Source organism: Oncorhynchus masou, chromosome 27 (genome assembly GCF_036934945.1).
Source record: "Oncorhynchus masou masou isolate Uvic2021 chromosome 27, UVic_Omas_1.1, whole genome shotgun sequence".
NCBI classification, from domain to species: Eukaryota; Metazoa; Chordata; class Actinopteri; order Salmoniformes; family Salmonidae; genus Oncorhynchus; species Oncorhynchus masou.
Genome location: NC_088238.1, coordinates 29,832,941 through 29,852,702, shown reverse-complemented (window position 1 = coordinate 29,852,702; position 19,762 = coordinate 29,832,941).

Sequence of the window (19,762 nt, the reverse complement as noted above, 5' to 3'; positions counted from 1 at the left end):
CTTGACAAGAGTGGTGGTGTTGCCGATTCATGTCAAGTCCTCGGTGGTGTGGACGGCAAGGAACATAAAGCTGCTGAGTCTTTCTCCTGCAGTCCCGTTGATGTGGATCAGGGCATGTTCCCTCTGCTTCCTGAAGTCTGCAATTAACTCCTTTGTTTTGCTGATGTTGAGGGAGAGGTTCTTATCCTGGAACCACAATGCCAGTTCACTTACCTCCTGCTTATAGGCTAGCTCATCACTGTTGGTTATCAGACCTACAACCGTGGTGTCGTCAGCAAACTTGATGATGGAGTTGGTGACGTGCAAAGCTACGCAGTCGTGGTCAAAGAGGTAGTACAGCAGAGGGTTGAGGACACACCCCGGTTATCCGGGGGGCTCTAAAAAGCCACGTAGCCTGCTGTCTATGTTGTTGAAATGGAAGCACTCTCCAAGGTGCTGATTAATTTATAGCATTTTAGACGTCACCGCAGAACATATACAGTAGTATTCCCACACACACAAACAATTTCTTATAGCCTCATATTCAAGACATCAATGTACAGCAACCTTTTTAGATTGCACTGCAGAACACCCACCATATAGATATGCACACATACAATTCATATCAATTTCAAGACATCAATGTAGCAGTTGAACAAATATCACAATATCAGAACATAACTTCAAATACAATAAATCAATGTTAGCTACAGCAGAACACACATGAGATTATATAGGCATCCTGCCTATGTGATAATATGAAGCGCATATTCAGATTAACTTCACGGAACCAATTTGTAAAGGAAAAAGATGTTCCTTCCTTAATTTTCAAAAACTCCCACAATGACTCACTTCATGTGAAGTCCATTTAACTCCTGAGAGTCAATTTCTTGCTCAAAGCCTTGAGCGGGCCTGTGGCTGTGACATTTAGCCTCCTTGTGTAAGCAGTAGCGGTGAGTGGGTAATATCACTGGGGAAGCTAAAATGCTTGCTCGCTAGCCTAACTTCTAGCTAGTTAATATTAGCCTTCTACATCTAGCTACATGTTGAACTTAAATCCTTTCAGACCAGGGGCACAACAATGTATGAATTAATGGTTGGATCAGAATAGCCATTGTTTTCATTGGTCAGTAAGGAGTATTAAAGTCAAAATGCAATTCTAAATCCCTAACTCCATCCATGGCTAATTTAGGAAAGGGTCAATTTTAGCAACTGGCTAGCCTGCCACCGGAGGACAACAACACAATGAGATGCAACAATTCAAGTGTTTGGTGTCAATGAGGTATGCTCTCAATGGGATTTGATAGGAGTGACACCAAATCCAAGCTGGCTTCCCTTGACACTTTTTTTGGGATGCCCCAGGATCATTCACAGTTGAGCTAGCTCAGTTTAGCTCAACGCTAATTGGCACATTTTTTATTTATTTTTTTTGTCAAGGGAGGCCAGATGCTCGCTGGCTTCCCTTGCATTCAATGCTACGGGCGGCAACATTGTCATACTCCTTTTGGACCAGACAGCATCAGATAGATGGCCTACACATAAGAGAGACAGAGGGGCGCTGTTTCGCTTGCTTGGATGCTTTCTCCTGTGAGATACATTCAGCCTCTTGCTAATTGAAGGAAAATCATGAAAATAATCTTTTATTGGTATATATTTTTGGGAAGCCTGGCTTCCCTTGCCGCCCATGAACCACTGCTTGTAAGGATGTTCGGAACAAGGGCTGTAGTGGCTGTTAACTATAACCTTGGTGTCCTTTAGCCTTGTCTACAATGCTTTCTGACACTAAATATGCCTTGGTTCGGGCATGCTCTCTTTGGGTTTTTTTTACATTGGAGGCAGAGGACATTACTCTTTTGCTAGTTCAATCCCTCCAGTCTAGACCAAAGCTCCCCACCTTTTTGCATGTTGCACAGCCCAGCTTTAAATTTTGCATGACAAATGTTTTCCTGTTCTTAAACTGAGCCTCCATCCAAATTGCACCTGCTTTGAGCACTTTGTCGTGGATGCACTGCCCCCCCCCACCCCCCCACCCCCTCTGTGCTGTGAAGTTAATCTGAATATGCGCTTCATATTATCACATAGGCAGGATGCCTATATAATCTCATGTGTGTTCAACTGCTACATTGATGTCTTGAAATTGATATGAATTGTATGTGTGCACATCTATATGGTGGGTGTTCTGCAGTGCAATCTAAAAAGGTTGCTGTACATTGATGTCTTGAAAATTAGGCTATAAGAAATTGTTTGCGTGTGTGGGAATACTACTGTACTACTGTATATCCCCGGCACAAGGTGCACCTGTGTAATGATCATGCCATTTAATCAGCTTCTTGAAATGCCACACCTGTCAGGTGGATGGATTATTTTGGAGAAATGCTAACTAAAAGGGATGTAAACTAATTTGTGCACAAATGTGAGGGAAATAAGCTTGTTGTGCATATAGAACATTTTTGGGATCTTTTATTTCAGCTCATGAAACATGGGACCAACCCTTTACATGTTGCATTTATATTTTTGTTCAGTATACATTTTTTATTTGGCTGTCCCAGGTTTCAAATTCAGTTGTGAGCTTGGTGTCGCGCTTGGAGGGAACAATAGTGTTGAATGTTGAACTGTAGTCAATGAATAGCCTTCTCACATACAGTGGGGAGAACAAGTATTTGATACACTGCTGATTTTGCAGGTTTTCCTACTTACAAAGCATGTAGAGGTCTGTAATTTTTATCATAGGTATTTTAAAGTAATTAATTAGCATTTTATTGCATGACTTAAGTATTTGATCACCTACCAACCAGTAAGAATTACGGCTCTCACAGACCTGTTCGTTTTTCTTTAAGAAGCCCTCCTGTTCACCACTCATTACCTGTATTAACCGCACCTGTTTGAACTCTGTATAAAAGACACCTGTCCACACATTTAATCAAACAGACTCCAACCTCTCCACAATGGCCAAGACCAGAGAGCTGTGTAAGGACATCAGGGATAAAATTGTAGACCTGCACAAGGCTGGGAAGGGCTACAGGACAATAGGCAAACAGCTTGGTGAGAAGGCAACAACTGTTGGCGCAATTATTAGAAAATGGAAGAAGTTCAAGATGACGGTCAATCACCCTCGGTCTGGGGCTCCATGCAAGATCTCACCTCGTGGGGCATCAATGATCATGAGGAAGGTGAGGGATTAGCCCAGAACTACACGGCAGGACCTGGTCAATGACCTGAAGAGAGCTGGGATCACAGTCTCAAAGAAAACCATTAGCAACACACTACACCATCATGGATTAAAATCCTGCAGCGCACGCAAGGTCCCCCTGCTCAAGCCAGCGCATGTCCAGGCCCGTCTGTAGTTTACCAATCACCATCTGGATGATCCAGAGGAGGAATGGGAGAAGGTCTTGTGGTCTGATGAGACAAAAATAGAGCTTTTTGGTCTAAACTCCACTCGCCGTGTTTGGAGGAAGAAGAAGGATGAGTACAACCCCAAGAACACCATCCCAACCATGAAGCATGGAGGTGGAAACATCATTCTTTGGGGATGCTTTTCTGCAAAGGGGACAGGACGACTGCACCGTATTGAGGGGAGGATGGATGGCGCCATGTATCGCGAGATCTTGGCCAACAACCCCTTTCCCTCAGTAAGAGCATTGAAGATGGGTCGTGGCTGGTTCTTCCAGCATGACAACGACCCGAAACACACAGCCAGGGCAACTAAGGAGTGGCTCCGTAAGAAGCATCTCAAGGTCCTGGAGTGGCCTAGCCCGTCTCCAGACCTGAACCCAATAGAAAATCTTTGGAGGGAGCTGAAAGTCCCTATTGCCCAGCAACAGACCCGACACCTGAAGGATCTGGAGAAGGTCTGTATGGAGGAGTGGGCCAAAATCCCTGCTGCAGTGTGTGCAAACCTGGTCAAGAACTACAGGAAACGTATGATCTCTGTAATTGCCAACAAAGGTTTCTGTACCATATATTAAGTTCTGCTTTTCTGATGTATCAAATACTTATATCATGCAATAAAATGCAAATGAATTACTTAAAAATCATACAATGTGATTTTCTGGATTTTTGTTTTAGATTCCGTCTCTCACAGTTGAAGTGTACCTATGATAAAAATTACAGACCTCTACATGCTTTGCAAGTAGGAAACACTGCTGATTTTGCAGGTTATCAAATACTTTTTCTCCCCATTGTAGGTGTTTGTCTTGTCCAGATGTGTGAGTGTTGTGTGAATAGCGATGGAAATGCAATCTTCCGTGGATCTGTTGGAGCGGTAGGCAAATTGGAGTGGGTCCAGTGTGCCTGGCATGCTGGCCTTGATGTGGCCCATGACCAGCCCCTCGAAGTGCTTCCTGATGACTGGTGTGAGTGCGTCGGAGCGATAGTATTTTGGGCATATCACCTTGTTTTTCTTGGGCACTGGGACGATGTGTGTGTTTGTGAGACCAGGGTTTGTATCGTAGCTGGGGCTGCTGGGGCTGCTTTCTCTCTGTGGGAGTTTTCTGTAACTCTTCTTGGGACATTAAGCTGTTACAGAACACTCTGTTAGGAGAACAAGGGGTTGTACTTCAATCAAGTGGAAGGCTTGATGAGCTGTCCCAGGTGGAGGGTCAAGTATCATGAACAGGTATGGAGTTTCAGGCATGGATGGGGCTCCATACCGGAAGTTTGAAAATTCACATGACTCTGTTACTGGCACAGCCTGATCAGTTGTCGTTATAAATTTCACAAGATGTCTCAAGTTAATCGGGAATGAACCTTGGGAAAATAAATGACAGTACAGGGACAAATTGGAGTCGGAATTAAACGGCTCAGACATGAGACGTACAGTGCCTTGCGACAGTATTTGGCCCCCTTGAACTTTGCGACCTTTTGCCACATTTCAGGCTTCAAACATAAAGATTTAAAACTGTATTTTTTTGTGAAGAATCAACAACAAGTGGGACACAATCATGAAGTGGAACGACATTTATTGGATATTTCAAGCTTTTTTAACAAATCTAAACTGAAAAATTGGGCGTGCAAAATTATTCAGCCCCCTTAAGTTAATACTTTGTAGCGCCACCTTTTGCTGCGATTACAGCTGTAAGTTGCTTGGGGTATGTCTCTATCAGTTTTGCACATCGAGAGTCTGACATTTTTTCCCATTCCTCCTTGCAAAACAGCTCGAGCTCAGTGAGGTTGGATGGAGAGCATTTGTGAACAGCAGTTTTCAGTTCTTTCCACAGATTCTCGATTGGATTCAGGTCTGGACTTTGACTTGGCAATTCTAACACCTGGATATGTTTATTTTTTAACCATTCCATTGTAGATTTTGCTTTATGTTTTGGATCATTGTCTTGTTGGAAGACAAATCTCCGTCCCAGTCTCAGGTCTTTTGCAGACTCCATCAGGTTTTCTTCCAGAATGGTCCTGTATTTGGCTCCATCCATCTTCCCATCAATTTTAACCATCTTCCCTGTCCCTGCTGAAGAAAAGCAGGCCCAAACCATGATGCTGCCACCACCATGTTTGACAGTGGGGATGGTGTGTACAGGGTGATGAGCTGTGTTGCTTTTACGCCAAACATAACGTTTTGCATTGTTGCCAAAAAGTTCACTTTTGGTTTCATCTGACCAGAGCACCTTCTTCCACATGTTTGGTGTGTCTCCCAGGTGGCTTGTGGCAAACTTTAAACAACACTTTTTATGGATATCTTTAAGAAATGGCTTTCTTCTTGCCACTCTTCCATAAAGGCCAGATTTGTGCAATATACAACTGATTGTTGTCCTATGGACAGAGTCTCCCACCTCAGCTGTAGATCTCTGCAGTTCATCCAGAGTGATCATGGGCCTCTTGGCTGCATCTCTGATCAGTCTTCTCCTTGTATGAGCTGAAAGTTTAGAGGGACGGCCAGGTCTTGGTAGATTTGCAGTGGTCTGATACTCCTTCCATTTCAATATTATCGCTTGCACAGTGCTCCTTGGGATGTTTAAATCTTGGGAAATCTTTTTGTATCCAAATCCGGCTTTACTTCTTCATAACAGTATCTCGGACCTGCCTGGTGTGTTCCTTGTTTTTCATGATGCTCTCTGCGCTTTTAACGGACCTCTGAGACTATCACAGTGCAGGTGCATTTATACGGAGACTTGATTACACACAGGTGGATTGCATTTATCATCATTAGTCATTTAGGTCAACATTGGATCATTCAGAGATCCTCACTGAACTTCTGGAGAGAGTTTGCTGCACTGGGCCGAATAATTTTGCACACCCAATTTTTCAGTTTTTGATTTGTTAAAAAAGTTTGACATATCCAATAAATGTCATTCCACTTCATGATTGTGTCCCACTTGTTATTGATTCTTCACAAAAAAATACAGTTTTATATCTTTATGTTTGAAGCCTGAAATGTGGCAAAAGGTCGCAAAGTTCAAGGGGGCCGAATACTTTCGCAAGGCACTGTATGTGTAAGGGACTCCAGACAATCCCGGATTATAAAGGGAAAGCCAGCTACGTTTCGGACACCATTTCCTCGTTCCAGGATAAGCTAAACACCTTCTTCGCCTGCTTCGAGGAAAACAACATCGAGCCACCAACGCGGGCCCCTTCCGCTCACGAGGACTGTGTGCTCTCGTTCTCCGTGTCCGATCTAAGTAAGTCATTGATGCGTGTTAACCCTCACGAGGCTGATGGCCCAGACAGCATCCCAAGCCGCGTCCTCAGAGCATGTGCAAACCAGCTGGCTGGAGTGTTTACGGAAATATTAAATCTGTCAGTCTGTCTCCCAGTCTGTTGTCCCCACTTGCTTCAAGATGTCCACAATTGCTCCAGTACCCAAGAAAGCGAAGGTAACTGAACAAACTAAATCACCCCGTAGCACTCACATCTGTCATCAAGAAGTGCTTAGAGAGGGTAGTTAAGGACCACATCACCTCCACCTTTCCCGACAACCTGGACCCACTACAATTCGCACACCACCCCAACAGATCCACAGATGATGCAATTGCCATTGCACTGCACACTGCCATATCCCACCTGGACAAGAGAAATTGCTATGTAATAATGCTGTTCGTCGACTACAGCTCAGCCTTCAACACCATAGTGCCCTCCAAGCTCATCACTAAGCTCAGGGCCCTGGGTCTGAACCCCTCCCTATGCAACGGGGTCCTGGACTTCCTGACAGGCCGACCCCAATTAGTGAAGGTAGGCAACAACACCCCAGCCACGCTGATCAAAACCTCAGCTACACTGATCCCCACAGAAGGGCGTGCTCAGCCCCCTCCTGTATTCCCTGTTCACCCATGACTGCATGGCCAAGCACATCTCCAACTCAATCATTAGGTTTGCTGACGACACAACAGCGGTAAGCCTGATTACCAACAATGACAAGCCCTGGCAGAGTGGTATTAGGAAATGAACCTCTCCTTTAACGTCAGCAAAACAATGGAGCTGATCGTGGACTGTAGGAGACAGCAGAGAGAACACACCCCCAACCCATATCGATGGAGCTGCAGTGGAGAGGGTCAACAGCTGTTCTTCTGTGATCACATCACTGACAACCTGAAATTGGGGCACACTGCCTGCACTCCAAGACATCTAACAGCACCTGGTGTCACAGGAAGGCTGAGAATATAATCAAGAACCCCATCCACCTGAGTCACGGCCTGTTCACCCCGTCACCATCTATATAGAACAGAGGTTTCAAAGTCATTCCATGGTGGGCATAGTGTCTGCGGGTTGTTGGTTTTTACTTTCAGTTAAGAACTAGACAACCAGGTGAGGGGAGTTCTTTAATAACTGGTGACCTTAATTCATCAATCAAGTACAAGGGAGGAATGAAAACCCGCAGAGACTCGACCATCCATGAAATGAGTTTGACACATACAGTATTATGATCTAGAAGGAGCAGACATTACAGCTGGATCAAAGCTGAGACTGAGAGACTGATAAACAGCTTCAATCTCCAGGCCATCAGACTGTTAAACAGTCACCACTAGCCGGTCTCCACCCGGTACTCTACCTTAAAGTGAGACTGCTTTTCCCTATCTACATAGTCATTGAACACTGGTCACTTTAATAATGTTTACATACCGTTTTACCCATTTTATATGTATATACCTCATTCTAGTCATGGCTCATCCTATATAACTACTGCAGTAAAGAACTTTTCTCTTCATATACTGTCTATACTGTCTGTACACACCATTATACAGTGCATTCGGAAAGTATTCAGACCTCTTTACTTTTTCCACATTTTGTTACATTACAGCCTTATTCTAAAATGGATTAAATAAACCATTTTCCTCATCAATCTACACACAATACCCCATAATGACAAAGCGAAAACAGCATTTTAGAAATGTTTGCAAATATATATAAAAAAAACTGATACCTCATTTAGATAAGTATTCAGACCCACCATTCAGACCCCATAGTCCACCTATGACTCGGAATTCAGCTCAGGTGCATCCTGTTTCCATTGATCATCTTGAGATGTTTCTACAGCTTGATTGGAGTCCACCTGTGGTAAATTCAATTGATTGGGCATGATTTGGAAAGACACACACCTGTCTATATGTAACAGTATAGCTTCCGTCCCTCTCCTCGCCCCTACCTGGACACTCTGTACACATCGACAACAGCCACCATCGAAACATTGTTCCCCATCACTCCATAAAAGCCGCGGCCCTTGCAGAGCACACATGACTGCTATGGGAACAACTACTTCAAGGTCTCAGAGCGAGTGACGTCACCGATTGAAACGCTATTAGTGAGCACACCACTAGTTAGCTAGCCATTTCACATCGGTTACATATATTAGGTCCCACAGTTGACAGTGCATGTCAGAGCAAAAAGCAAGCCATGTGGTCGAAGGAATTGTCCTGAGAGCTTCGAGGCACAGATCTGGGGAAGGGTACCAAAAAATGTCTGCAGCATTGAAGGTCCCCAAGAACACAGTTGCCTCCATCATTCTTAAATGGAAAAAGTTTAGAACCACCAAGATACTTCAAAGTAGCCACCCTTTGCCATGATGACAGCTTTTCCACTCTCTTGGCATTCTCTCAAACAACTTCTTGAGGTTGTCACCTGGAATGTATTTTAATTAACAGGTGTGCCTTCTTAAAAGTTCATTTATCGAATTACTGTCCTTCTTAATGCGTTTAAGCCAATCATTAAGCGCTATGATGATACTAGCTTTCATGAGGACCGCCACAGGAAAGGAAGACCCAGAGTTACCTCTGCTGTAGAGGATAAGTTCATTAGCGTTAACTGCACATCAGATTGCAGCCCAAGTAAATGCTTCACAGAGCTCAAGTAACAAACACATCTCAACATCAACTGTTCAGAGGAGACTGCATGAATCAAGCCTTCATGGTCGAATTGGTGCAAAGAAACCACTACTAAAGGGTATGAATAAGAAGAAGAGACTTGCTTGGCCCAAGAAACACAAGCAATGGACATTAGAATCTGTCCTTTGGTCTGACGAGTTCAAATTTGAGATTTCTGATTCTAACCGTCGTGTTTTTATGAGACACAGAGTAGTTGAACGAATGATCTCTGCATGTGTGGTTCACACCGTGAAGTATGGAGGAGGAGGTGTGATGTTATGGGGGTGCTTTGCTGGGGACACTGTCTGTGATTTATTTAGAAGTCAAGGCACACTTAACCAGCATGGCTATTATTCTGCAGTGATACACCATCCCATCTACTTTGAGCTTAGTGGGACTCTCATTTGTTTTTCAATAGGACAATGACCCAACACACGTCCAGGCTGTGTAAGGGCTATTTGACCAAGAAGGAGAGTGATGGTGTGCTTCCTCAGATGACCTGGCCTCCACATTCACCCAACCTCAACCCAATTGGGATGGTTTGGGATGAGTTGGACCGCAGACTGAAGGAAAAGCAGCCAACAAGTACTCAGCATATGTGGGAACTCTTTCAAGACTGTTTGAAAAGCATTCCTCATGATGCTGGTTGAGAGAATGCCAGGAATGTGCAAAGCTGTCATCAAGACAAATGGTGGCTACTTTGAAGAAAAATGTAACGGTCGTCGTGGGTGGAAGAAGGAGAGGACCAAGGTGTAGCATGGTAAGTGTTCATGTTGTAAATTTAATCAAAACTGAACACTAAACAAAATAACAATGAGGACTAACGAGAACGAAACAGTTCTGTCAGGTGATAAACAGAAAACAACTAACCACAACTCAAGGGCGAAACCAGGCTGCTTAAGTACCAGGCTGCCTAAGTATGAGACAACGATTGACAGCTGCCTCTGATTGGGAACCATACCAGGCCAAACACATAGAAATACAAACATAGAACAAAACATAGAATACCCACCCACATCACACCCTGACCAAACTAAAAATAGAAACATACAAAGCAATCTACGGTCAGGGCGTGACAAAAATATACATTTTGATTTGTTTAACAATTTTTTGGTTACTACATGATTCCATATGTGTTATGTCATAGTTTTGATGACTTCACTATTATTTTGCAATGTAGAAAATAGTCAAAGTAAAGAAAACCCCTTGAATTAGTAGGGGTGTCCAAACTTTTGACTAGTACTGTATGTAAATGTGAAATTTCAGTTTGTTTAATACATTAGCAAAATGTTCTAAAACCTGTATTTGCTTTGTCATTATGGGATATTGTGTGCAGATTAATGAGGGAAAAATTATTCAATCAATTTTAGAATAAGGCTGTAACATCACAAAGTGGAAAAAGTCAAGTGGTCTGAATACTTTCCAAATCCACTGTATACTCTGAGTATACAAAACATGAATAACACCTGCTCTTTCCTTGACATATATTGGCCAAGTGAAAGTTATGATCCGTTATCGATTTCACTTGTTAAATCCACTTCAGTGTAAATGAAGGGAAGCAGACAGGCTAGAAGGATTTGTAAGCAAACAATTGAGACATTGATTGTGTATATGTGCCATTCAGATGGTAAATGGGCAAGCAAAACATGTTAAGTGCCTTTGAACTGGGTATGGTAGTAGGTGCCATGCACTGGTTTGTGTCAAGATCTGCAACGCTGCTGGGTTTTTCACACTCAACAGTTTCCCATGTGTATCAAGAATGGTCCACCATCTAAAGGACATCCAGCCAACTTGACTGCAACGGCTCTTGTTGGTAGAAGGAGACCAAGGCGCAGCGTGGTAGGCGTACATCGTATCCCTATTGGTGACACCAAACAAAATACACCAGTCAAACAACGAAAGCGCACAGTTCTGTCAGGCTACAGAAACTCAACAGAAAACAAGATCCCACAACCTAATGGTGGGAAAAAGGGTTGCCTAAGTATGAGCCCCAATCAGAGACGACGATAGACAGTTGCCTCTGATTGGGAACCACACTCGGCCAAAAACAAAGAAACAGAAAACATAGAATTTTCCACCCGAGTCACACCTTGACCTAACCAAACCAAGGATAATAAGGATCTCTAAGGTCAGGGCGTGACATTGGCAAAACTACGGGAAGCATTGGAGTCAACATTGGTCAGCATCCCTGTGGAATTCTTTCGACACCTTGTGGAGTCCATGCCCCGATGATTGATGCTGTTCGGAGGGCAAAAGGGGTGGGTGCAGCTCAATATTAGAAAGGTGTTCCCCTAATGTTTGGTATAGTCAGTATTCAGACCACTTGACTTTTTCCACATTTTGTTACATTACAACCTTAATTGTAAAACTGATTTAAATAGTTTTTTTTCTCGTAATCGATCTAGACACAATACCTCATAATGACAAAGCAAAAACAGGTTTAGATTTTTTTAAATAATTTACACAAGTATTCCGACCCTTTACTCAGTACTTTGTTGACACACCTTCGGCAGCGATTACAGCATCAATTCTTCTTGGGTATGACGCTACAAGCCTGGCACACCTGTATTTGGGAAGTTTCTCCCATTCTTCTCTGCAAATCCTCTCAAGCTCTGTCAGGTTGGATGGGGAGCGTTGCTCCAGAGATGCTTGATCGTGTTTAAGTCCAGACTCTGACTGGGTCACTCGGGAACATCCAGAGACTTGTCCAGAAGCCACCCCTGCATTACCTGGGCTGTATGGTTAGGGTCATTGTCCTGTTGGAAGGTGAACCTTCATTCCAGTCTGAGGTCCTGAGTGCTCTGGAGCATGTTTTTCATCAAGGATCTTTCTGTACTTTGCTAAGTTCATCTTTGCCCCGATCCGGACTAGTCTCCCAGTCCCTACCACTGAAAAGCATCGACACAGCATTATGCTGCCACCACCATGCTTCACCGTAGGGATGGTGCCAGGTTTCCTCCAAATGTGTCGCTTGGCATCCAGGCCAAAGAGTTCAATCTTGGTTTCATCAGACCAGAGAATCTTGTTTCTCATGGTCTGAGAGTTATTTAGGTGCCTTTTGGCAAACTCCAAGCAAGCTGTCATGTGCCTTTTACTGAGGAGTGGCTTCCTCTGGCCATTACCATAAAGGCCTGATTGGTGGAGTGCTGCAGAGATGGTTGTCCTTCTGGAAAGTTCTCCCATCTTCACAGAGGAACTTTAGAGCTCTGTCAGAGTGATCATCAGGTTCTTGGTCACCTCCCTGACCAAGGCCCTTCTCCCCTGATTGCTCAGTTTTGGTAGGTGGCCAGCTCTAGGAAGAGTCTTGGTGGTTCCAAACATCTTCCATTTAATAATGATGGAGGCCACTGTGTTCTTGGGGACCTTCAATGCTGCAGAATATTTTTGTTACCCTTCCACAGATCTGTGCCTCGACACAGTCCTGTCTCGGAGCTCTACACACAATTCCTTCGTCCTCATGGCTTGGTTTTTGCTCTGACATGCACTGTCAACTGTGGGACCTTATATAGTGTGCCTTTCCAAATCATGTCCAATCAATTTAATTTACCAGGTGGACTTGTAGAAACATTTCAAGGATGATCAATGGAAACAGGATGCCCCTGAGCTCAATTTTGAGTCTCATAGCAAAGGGTCTGAATACTTATGTAAATTAGTTATTTGTGTTTTGTATTTTTTTTTATAAATTAGCAAAAATGTATTAACACTTGTTTTCGTTTCGGCATTATGGGGTATTGTGTGTAGATTGCTGAGTAAAATTGTTTATTTAATCAATTTTAGAATAAGGTCGTAATGTCAGTACAGGTGCATCAAAGCTGGGACCGAGAGACTGAAAAACAGCTTCTATCTCAAGGCCATCAGACTGTTAAACAGCCACCACTAACATTGAGTGGCTGCTGCCAACACACTGACACTGACTCAACTCCAGCCACTTTAAGAATGGGAATTGATGGGAAATGATGTAAATATATCACTAGCCACTTTAAACAATGCTACCTTATATAATGTTACTTACCCTACATTATTCATCTCATATGCATACATATATACTGTACTCTATATCATCGACTGCATCCTTATGTAATACATGTATCACTAGCCACTTTAACTATGCCACTTTGTTTACATACTCATCTCATATGTATATACTGTACTCGATACCATCTACTGTATCTTGCCTATGCTGCTCTGTACCATCACTCATTCATATATCCTTATGTACATATTCTTTATCCCCTTACACTGTGTATAAGACAGTAGTTTAGGAATTGTTAGTTAGATTACTTGTTGGTTATTACTGCATTGTCGGAACTAGAAGCACAAGCATTTCGCTACACTCGCATTAACATCTGCTAACCATGTGTATGTGACAAATAAAATTTGATTTGATTGATTTAATATAATGTGGAAAAAGAGAAGAGGTTGGAATACTTTCCGAAGGCATATAGCCTATATATTGTAGCGACCCGCACAGACAGCTGTGTGTTATGTCTTAGGCTAGGATGTGGTTGTGTTGTACTGACCAGTACCCGGTGTTCGCGGGGTCCGACATGTCAGTCAACCTGCTATCTGCCAATCACGGGAATGCCTGGAATGTTCTGATGCCGGGCATCCTGGTGGTTGGCGGAGTGGCGTGGAGGGGGTTGGGCAGGGGGTGAGCATTGGAAGTTAAGACCAGGTTCAGCCTTTATTCTCTCTCTTACGTCTGGGCTGCCCAAGAGAAGGTCACGATTGGCTTATGGGTTATCTGTTATCTTTTTGGCGTGTGCTACGGCCCAAACAGTAGCCTGTGTAAAGTTGGTTTAATAAACCGTCAATTCGCAAACTCAAGCCTCTGTCTGGACAATTGTTCCTTTATGATCTAGTCAGGTCATTACATTGGTGTCAGAAGTAAAAACGTTGATACAAGTTAGCCAGCTAGCTAGCTGACTTATGTGGCTAGCTACCGTAGGTGAGAACGGGGTTGAAAATGCGTCGAGGGAATCCGAAAGTGAAGGTGGAGGTAGGGGACGATTATGGCCAAGGAGGTGCGTGTGAATGGACGTCGGGGGTTCTGTCTGAGGAGATCGCCAGGGCGTCGGAGCGCAGAGGCCGCTTGAGGGAGGACGTTAGAGCGATGGCGGCTGAAGCAGGCATGAGTGCTTCGTCGACTGTATTTCGCGCGGATTCTGGTGGGCGGACCGAAGTGGCGACGTCGACGCGGCGTGACGAGGAATCTGGGGCTCAGGATGTAAACAAACATGGCGGCGCCCAGTTCCCGGCTGCGTCCGTATCTGTTAAGACCCCGAAGTATTCCGGTAAGGCGGATTGGGAAGCTTTTCATGCTCAGTTTGAACTGTTAGCTCATTTTAGGGGGTGGTCGGATGAAGAAAGGGCACTGCAGTTGGCTTTATGCCTCACGGATGAAGCTCTGGCCTGTTTGATATTGATTAGCCCCGAGGACAGGCATGATTATGGTGCTTTAGTGGGAGCACTGAGGAGGCGCTATGGACAGTGTGTACAGCCCGGGCTACTGCGCTCCGAACTGAGTAATAGACGCAGGCAGCCTGGAGAGCCTCTACGGGTGCTAGCTAATGACATTGAGAGCCTCTCTCGGCGGGCATATGCTCACATGCCCCCTCCGTGCAGAGCGAGCTAGCACGGGACCAGTTCATACAGGCGCTCTCTCCTACGGAGCTGCGCATACAGACCCAGCTGGCTCATCCTGAGTCATTGCAGACAGCCTTGGAGATGGCTTTGGAGAGGGAGCTGGTGTGGGCTGGGGCTTCAGCTGGGGCTTTGGTGGGGGTGCAGGGAGACACACCCTCTGTGCGAGCTGGGGGGCAGAGCAGCCCGGAGCCGGAAAAGCCTGCTTGGGTGGCCGAAATGACAAAACTCATTCGGGCTGTGTCGCTACAGGCGGCACGAAACACAAGCCCTGGTCCCAGGGTCTGCTGGGGTTGTGGCCAGCCAGGCCATCTGCGCCGAGATTGCCCCATGTCCCCCAGAGCTCAGGGAAACGGCTCGGGGTCCGCATAGACCGGGTAGTGCGGACCCCTGGCTTTCTATCCCAACCACCATCATCTTCAGGAGGAGCCCACCTGCACAGACGGGGAAGCAAGGCTCCACTTCCCCCAGAAGCAGACGAGGGCAAGCGGATGGAGCCTGTTGTTGTGGTGGGCCGGACCTGTGTTGGGGACTTTTGTCATGTCCCTGTCACTGTGGAGGGGGTGCCCTGCTCCGCACTGGTGGACACTGGGTCCACAGTAACCCTGGTGAGGCCAGATATTGTGCCAGGTTGGACTCAGTGTGAGCCTACAACTGTGCAGCTCCGCACAGTCACAGGTGAGCTGGCACCCATGAAAGGGAAGGGAATAATGACTCTGACAGTAGGGGGCAGGACTGTGCGTCATCCTGTGTGGGTGGCGGCTGTGCAGGACCCTTGTATCCTGGGGTTGGACTTTCTTAGGAGCACAGGCTGCCAGTTAGACCTAAATAGGGGCACACTGAGCTTCCAGGGAGGGACGGAAGTCACCATGGCCCCCCCTAATGTCACATTCACTCAACCCAACAAACCCTTTACTCCAACAGTTAAAGCAGCAGAGACTCATGGCTGCGCCCCTCCCCCACAGCTGTGTGTGACTTTTCCCCAGTCCCCCTGTCACCTACGGCGGTGTGTTACATTCCCCAGCTACCTCCATGACACAGCCCTCTGTGAGCCCGGGCCGCAACCCCCAGCCCAGCTACCCCAGATGGGAGAGGAGAGGACACTGTCTGCAGTGAGGGAGATATGGGGGAGGAACTGTGTTGGTCTTGACCCCGAGCAGCAGGAACGGTTGTGGCAGTTGCTGTTTGAATTCAGAGACAGTTTTGCGTTGAGTGAGGGAGAGGTGGGTCAGACTCATCTGGTGCAGCATGAGATCGACACAGGTGATGCTCGACCCATCAAGATGCGTCCCCGCCGTATCCCGCTGGCACGCCAGGAGGCGGCAGACAAGGCTGTGTTGGAGATGCAGCGGGCAGACTTCATTGAGCCCTCAGACAGCCCCTGGGCGGCGCCAGTCGTCATGGTTCCGAAGAAGGGGGCAAGCTGAGGTTCTGTGCGGACTACAGGCGGCTGAATGAGGTAACCAGGAAGGACTCATACCCCATACCACGTATCGATGAGTCGCTGGACCTGGTTAGGGGGGTCCTCCTGGTTCTCCTCACTAACAGAGACCTCAGTTCAAGGTGGCTACTGGCAGGTGCCCCTGGATCTCCCCAGAGGCCAGAGCCAAAACTGCGTGTGCTTCTCCACTAACAGAGGACACTGGCAGTTCAAGGTCCTGTGCTTTGGCCTGTGCAACGCTCCAGCTACTTTTGAGCGTTTGATGGACAGGGTGCTGGATGGCATCCCCCCGACAGCAGTGTCTGGTATACCTCGATGACATCCTGGCCCATGGCAGCTCCTTCCAGTCAGCCCTGGAGGCGCTACGGCGTGTGCTGGAGAGGGTGGCTGCCGGAGGTCTGAAGCTCCACCCCGAGAAGTGCCACTTCATGAGGAGAGAGGTGTCCTTCTTGGGCCACCGAGTGGGGAAGGTGGTGGTCCCAAAAGCATTGCGGGAGGCTGTGCTCCAGAGTACTCATGGGGGTGGGGACTGGACACTTTGGGGTCACAAAAACACTGCGCCGTCTCCGTCAGGGCTTCTACTGGGGGCAGCACAAGAGGGATGTGGAGGACTTTTTGTCGCCGCTGTGACAACTGCACAGCGAGAAGCGGGGCCCCCAGGCCGCTCTCATGCTCAGCTCCAACAGTTCCCAGTGGGGGCTCCCATGGAGAGGGTGGGAGTGGATGTCCAGAGTTGGGCCGTTCCCCACCACAGACAGTGGAAACCGCTGGGTGCTCACGGCCATGGACTATTTCACAAAATGGCCCGAGGCCTATGCTCTGCCTGACCAGGAGGCAGAGACCATCGTCGACGCCCTGACAGCGGGGATGTTCAGCAGGTTTGGAGCTGCAGAGTCCATCCACAGCGACCAAGGCAGAAACTTTGAGTCCCGTGTGTTCGCCACCATGTGTGAGAGGCTGGGTATGCACAAGACCCGCACTACTCCTCTCCATCCTCAAAGTGATGGCCTTGTGGAGCGCTTCAACAAAACGCTTGGACAGCAGCTGGCCATCGTCTCTTCCAAACACCAGCGTGACTGGGACAAGCACCTGCCTATGGTCCTCATGGCATGCCGCTCCGCTGTCCAAGACTCCACCTCCTGCACGCCTGCCCTCCTCATGCTGGGGAGATCCGCACCCCTGCGGAGATGGCGTTTGGTCGGCACCTGGATAGCCCTCATGTTCCTCCGGGGCCGGAGTATGCCCGGAGACTCCAGGACCGCCTGGAGACAGCCCACACCTTCGCCAGAGAGCAGCTGGTGAATGCAGGTGTGAGGCAGAAAAGGAACTATGACGTGCACACCCGGGGAAGGCACTTTGTGGCTGGGGAGCTGGTCTGGGTCTACAGCCCCCTAAGAAAAAAGGCAGATGCCCCAAGTTGGACAGTCACTGGGTGGGACCCTGCAGTGTCCTGGAGAGGGTAGGGGAGGTTGTGTACCGGGTGCAGCTTCCTCCCAGGGGGAGAAAGGTGGCACTGCACCGGGACAGGTTAGCCCCATACAGAGGGGCCTCTTTTCCCCAAACCCCAGGAACCCCCACAATTCCCCTCTCTGGCAATGACATTCTCCAGGCACCCACCCTCAGGTGCCGCAGACAAGGCTCCAGACAGCCCACTCCCCCTGTTTCCCCCTGTGTCACCGCGTGGTTCCCCAGAGCCACGGACTGTATTACCCGTTCCCGCTTCCTTGTCCCCCATATCCCTGCCTTCATCCCCTGGTTCCCAGGGGGCACTCTGCGACCATCACGGCCACGCAGGCAAAGGAGACCTCCGGGTCGCTTCAGAGACTTTGTTTGTTCCCTCGGGGACGAGGGACTTTGTGGTGGGGGGGCTGTGTAGCGACCCGCACAGACAGCTGTGTGTTATGTCTTAGGCTAGGATGTGGTTGTGTTGTACTGACCAGTACCCTGTGTTCGCGGGGTCCGACATGTCAGTCAACCTGCTATCTGCCAATCACGGGAATGCCTGGAATGTTCTGATGCCGGGCATCCTGGTGGTTGGCGGAGTGGCGTGGAGGGGGTTGGGCAGGGGGTGAGCATTGGAAGTTAAGACCAGGTTCAGCCTTTATTCTCTCTCTTACGTCTGGGCTGCCCAAGAGAAGGTCACGATTGGCTTATGGGTTATCTGTTATCTTTTTGGCGTGTGCTACGGCCCAAACAGTAGCCTGTGTAAAGTTGGTTTAATAAACCGTCAATTCGCAAACTCAAGCCTCTGTCTGGACAATTGTTCCTTTATGATCTAGTCAGGTCATTACAATATTTACATTCTGGAATCTGACAGCTCATTCTGATATTTCTTAATGTCTTTGTTTTACTTTTGGATTATGTGCAAATTGTTGTCTATGTATTATTACTGCACTGTTAACCTAGAAACACACGCATTTCACCGTACCTGTGATAACATCATCTGCAAATTTGTGTTAATAAACTTTGATTTGTCCAGTCATATACAGTCATTGGGCCTAGGCCTACTCCACCATAGCCTAATTTCATACTTATCCTCATGGTAATGCTGTGTTCACTTTCTAGTCTGAACTAGGAAACTCTGACTTTTCCGACTTAATAACTGGTTGAACGCAGCATGTGTACAACCTGTTAGCAAGTTGGAAATGTCCGGGTTTCCTAGTTCAAACTAGTAGGGGAATGCGGCATAAATACCATAGCATCAATTTGACAATCCGCGCTTTCTGTCTCTGCTCCGTTTTGCACGTGTCCACTTCGCTGAATTCCAGTAAAGCGAGATGGTATACGCCAGATATTTCACCAGATGTATAAATGTGAAGCCTCTGGTTGGCATTTCCACTCACTACCAAATATGGTGATGAGAGGAAGCCCAGTGACCGGAATTGGGAGAAGGAGTGAGACTAATTTTGGTAGAATTCTGCAAATTTTGTCATCAATTTAACATTTGACCTCCCATACAGTTGTCTGTTTTTAGAACCAGAATCTGTAACAAACAGAGTTGACTGCGTTTTGCAGACGTAACCCTTTGCCAAGGTTTAAAAAATTGTTGTTTCGAAGGAATAAAAGGGTCGAATAGCGTTATTGCACATGCGCACTTCACATAGTAGGCGTTCCCTAAAGGAAATATGTAAATAAATGCTAGAACGCGCCAATAGGTTTTCACTAGTTCGTGCCTGCCTCGCCCCACCTCTTTGCTCGTTTTGGCCAATATGATTATTTTGTTCCCATTTCATACGACACGCTCTGGTCTCATTTGGGTTAGTTATAATAATCTTTGGTATAAACATTGGCTGGATTGTACCATTCTTTCAAAAAATATTTTAATTGTGTTTCTTTTGACATATTTTCATGTATTTTAATCTTATTATAAATATAATACATTTTATGTCATAAATGT